The sequence below is a fragment of the Cynocephalus volans genome, chromosome 10 (assembly GCF_027409185.1).
Source record: "Cynocephalus volans isolate mCynVol1 chromosome 10, mCynVol1.pri, whole genome shotgun sequence".
Taxonomy (NCBI): Eukaryota; Metazoa; Chordata; class Mammalia; order Dermoptera; family Cynocephalidae; genus Cynocephalus; species Cynocephalus volans.
In genome coordinates, this window is record NC_084469.1 from 108,850,922 (window position 1) to 108,855,678 (window position 4,757).

Here is a 4,757-nt window from a genome sequence, read left to right on the forward strand (position 1 = left end):
CCTGGCCTCAGGGCCCCTGGTGGAAGCACTAGGGAGACGCACCTGCCAAGCTGCCAGATGGAGGGACACTCCCTGGACTCTGGCCACTCTCCCGGCCTCCACCCGGGGACCCCTCCCTTTCCAGGACCGCTTTTCCCAGAAGAGACTCATCTTAGAGCAGTCTTTTCTCCTTGCCCCTGGAGTCAGTTCCGGGGGAAGGACATGGACTCCCTGCCTCTAGAGCTCAAATGCAGCCTTTTGTGCTGTTTGGCTCCCAGGTACCCAAAAGCTCAGCCAATGCTTAGACGCAGCTCGTGCCACCTAGGGAAAGCGCCGGACTGGCCGGGCCAGCAGGGGCGTCATTTTGTTGCCATTGTGTGAAATGTTCTAGGTTTATGGGTGTTCCTGGGATTTGTCTTTGTTCATTTGTTGCTGTTTACATTGTCCCCGCTGTCCACGCGTCCTGTCAGATCAGGGGGCACTCATGCAGCACTTAGAATGGGCCTGGCCCTTGTCCCCTTCCTCCCCAGGGGGCCCACAGAGGCCCCTTTGACATGCTGGGGTAGGAATCGCGTGCCCTCGTTGGGTGCTCCTTGGAGGCCGCGGGCCTGGTCCTAGAGGCCTCATCAGTGGCACCTTCCCAGGGCCTGCCTGGGCCACAAGGCGCTGTCACTCAGCCAGATCAGTGTTTCCCCACCAGGGTGGTGGGGGCCAGTGAGGGGCGCTGGCCTCAGCCTTCTTCTTGCCCAGGGTCCAGAGGGTGGGGGCACGTGTCCTCCACGTCTGTGCTTGGTCACCCACCTCAGCACCCTGGGCGATTCGTGTTCTTACATTAAACACCATTTGCTGATGACGCTGCCTGCCTTCCCTCTGAAGTGGCGTGGTATGGCTCTTCCTGGGTGACCACGGGCAGGTGCAGGGCTCATCTGGCTCCATCACTGACCTTCCATGTGACCCCACGAGGTGTCACCATCTCCCAGCACCTCCATTTTCCCAGCAGAAAAATGGGGACAAGGAGTCAGGGATGACGCCTCCACTGCACTGACCACAGGGCCACCCTCCAGGGGCCATGCAGACAAGGTGCATGGACAAGCTCTCTGCTCCTGTGAGGTGACTGGCAACCTGCTCAACCCTCACATCGCCAACAGCTTGTCCCCGTCTCTCCCTGTCCCGCTGGACTCCTCGGGCGTGGTCCTCGTGCCAGCAGCACCAGATCCCCTTGGTGCTCACTGGTAATATAGGTGTGCAGGCCCGCCCCGACCTGCCGAAGAAGAGTCTCAGGCTGGGGCCTGGGAAACCCACCACCAAGCACCGCGGTGATGCTTATGTGCACTGAAGTTGGAGCAGGGCTGCCTGCTCTGTCGGGAACTCACACGAGGGCAGGAAAGGGCCGTCTTCCCACTGGCACCTGCACTCGCGCTTCCTGCCCCCTCCAGTGCTGATGTGCCCACGTGGCCAGACCACTCTTGCCTTCAAGGGCTGTGTTTTCTCCCTCCTTGTCCCGTATCACCTTGGATGTCCCGTGGGCATCCAGCTTAACACGAGTAGAACCTTGGCCTCCACTATGTGGACTCTTCCCAACTCAGTAAACGATGCTGCCCAGTCCAGCGCTCAGGTCAAAGCCCTCACTGCCCACACCCGCAGCAGCAGCAAGCCCTGATGGCCTCCCTCTGGAAGACCCTAGGCCTGATCCCATATGTCAGCCTCACTGCCACCCTGGGGGCCATGCTCCCATGTGGGCTCTCACCTCCCACCCCCCACCCAGAGCTTTCATGGGACAGAGAGAGTGGCAGCCTAGAGCTCAGGGCATCAGGTCTGTCTCCAGCAATGTGTTTGCCAGTATGCCTGAGAGCCCTCCCACTACAGACATGGAGAAATGCACAAGATAAAGCAAACGTGCACAGTTGTGCCCATGGGAAAGCAAGGGAAAACTGCAGAGCCCACACGGAGGAACTGGACACTGGAGAAATAGCATGAGCTGATGCTGGAGTTACTCTTGGGAACCAAGGGGTTTACGTTTAAGGACTAAGTGGTGGATGGGCCTTTGGGCCTCTGGAAGTTGGTGAAACACAATGGAGACTCTTGCATGAAGCTGAGATCCTTGGAGGGTCATAGTTATACTCACAGTAAAAGACTAGAAAAAATATTTGCTTACCCCTCACCCCGACACCACCACCGCCCCAAGCCCTGGGTGGTACAAAGCACTATTTACTCTCTTGGCCTGAGATCTGGTAGAGAGACAGTCTCCCCTGAAGTCTTGTCACAACTAGTTTAGAGCTGAAATGTATACAGTCAGCACTCCATATCTGTGGGTTCCACATCCACGGATTCAACCAACCATGGATCAAAAATATTTGAGAAGAAAAGATGGATGGTTGCATCTGTAATGAACAGGTACAGATTTTTTTTTCCTGTTATTGCTTTCTAAACAATACAGTATAACAACTATTTCCATAGCACTTACATTGTATCAGGTGATGTAAATAATCTAAGAATGATTTAAAGTACACGGGAAGATGTGCATAGGTTGTATGCAAATACCACAACATTTTACATCACAGATTTGAGCATCCGAGGATTTTGGTATCCTTGGAGGATTCTGGAACCAATCCCTTGCAGATATGGAGGGACAGCTGTACTACTTATATGGTCTGGAGACACCTGAGCCAAGACATGGACAACACAAAACCTTCCTGGAGGAGCATAACTTCAACCCTTGTTACCCAAGATCCTCACAAGTAATCCATCCTGAACATGAGTGCACATCCCAAAATTATAAAACACATGAGAGCAGACTGTAAATGGAAGGATCGGATCCTTGAGAATTTTGTATGAGGATTATCAGACATGTAAACATAATATGCAGTAAGTCTCTAGATGATTACAGGCAAAAGAAAGAGTAGTTAGGAAAGAACAAAACGCTGTTAAGACTAGACAGTTGCAACATCTAACAAGGCAAATTATTGGAATACAAATTATCCAGATAACTTCCACAAATCGCATAGAAAAGAGACCCTAATAGAAAATGGGCAATATGTGTGAAGAAACAACACACAGAAGATGACACACAAACAGCAAACATGGAAGGATATTCAACTTTGTAGGTGTTAAGGAAATAAACTAAGAACATAATTAGATGCTATTTTATACACTCATCAAATTGGCCAAAAAAATCTTTTTAAGTCTGACAAAACCAGGTATTGGTGACCAACTAGAGCTACAGAACATGTTGATGCTGCTAGTGTTTGTATATATTGATATAATCACTTTTAAAACCTGGCAGGGCTAGCAAAGATAAAAGTTGCATTTATCTACAGACCAGCAGCCCCATTCCTACATACAGACTTTTGATCCTTCTCAAATGGGGTTCTGCAAGAGAATTAACGCCCTGATGTGCTATGGCGTCTGTTGAATGTAATGAATTAACTTCTTTCTTACACATCAAGAGCATGCTAGCTTTATGTGGGCAACTTGAGAAAACCGTCCCAGAAATCATTTTGTGTATGTCAGAATTCGCTGTCAGAACTCCAGTTGAGGGAAGTCCTAGAGCCCATGCACATAGACGTGGAGAAATACCACGTGCACAGTAACATTCATAGCAGCTCAGTTTATGATAGCAAACGATCGGGAAGCAAGCAGACATCCCTCTACGAGAGCACAGAAGATTGCGGTCTATTCACACAACAGTTACAACAGTAAAAATGAATTAAACTAGAGCAATGATATGATTCAGAATGAATCTTAAACAATGTTAAGTGAGAGGCCGGCCCATGGCTCAATTGGGAGAGCGTGGTGCTGACAACGCCAAGTCAAGGATTAAGATCCCCTTACTGGTCATCTTTAAAACAAACAAACACACAAACAAAAACCACCAATGTTAAGTGAAAAAGAGCAGGTGACAAAAGAAAACAGTCTAGTATAAAATAGGAAAATACTGGTATTCTTCTATGTGCTTAGAAATCTCTATGAATATCCAACAAAAGCCTAACAAGATGCTTGAGAATTAGAAAAAGTTAGAGCCCCAGTTATTTCCAAGGACAAAGACAAGGAGGGGGTGCAACTGGGGCCTCTGCTCTAGTGGCAATTTCCTTAAGCTTGGAGGTGCTCAGTGCTTTCTTCTCCCCCCACCCCCACCCATGTATGTAGTTGACAAACTTTATTGTGAAACGTTAGTACTAGGTCTTTAAAAAGAATCTCGGTTTTAGAATACTGAAAGACATGACAGGATATATGGAAACAAGGATAATTAAAATACTAAATACTATCTAAATTAAAAGGCCATAATTCAAATTGCTAATTATAATCTTTGTGTCTTGGTAGAAGCACCTGTAGTCTCCATTGATGAAATTTACCTCACTTTCTCATGAAGACTTCAAAGCCTCACCACAAATTATTTCATTTATAGTAATCAGTGCTGAGGTTTTTTGCACCTAAGCGTGCACTATGACAGCACAAAATCCTATTTACAAGGATTTTAAGATTTCTTTAAAATGTATCTCAAGAGTTTCAAAATGGCGGCGGCTGCGGCGGCTGGCGCGGAGTAGCTGAGGTGGAAAAGGTGGCCACTGGGCCTCAGGCAGCCGGGAAACTTGTGGACCTTCCTCTCGCCATCTCTTAAGGGAGGACTGCTGCTGCTGGCCGGTCGTGGGGGCTCAACGCCACTTTGCCCCCGGCAGGAGAGGCTGCCTCATTTACAGGCAACAGCTTTGAAGTGTGGAGCAGGAAAAGAACTGATTCTTAGCTGCAAAAGCGAGTCTTGAAACAGGGAACACGGCGCC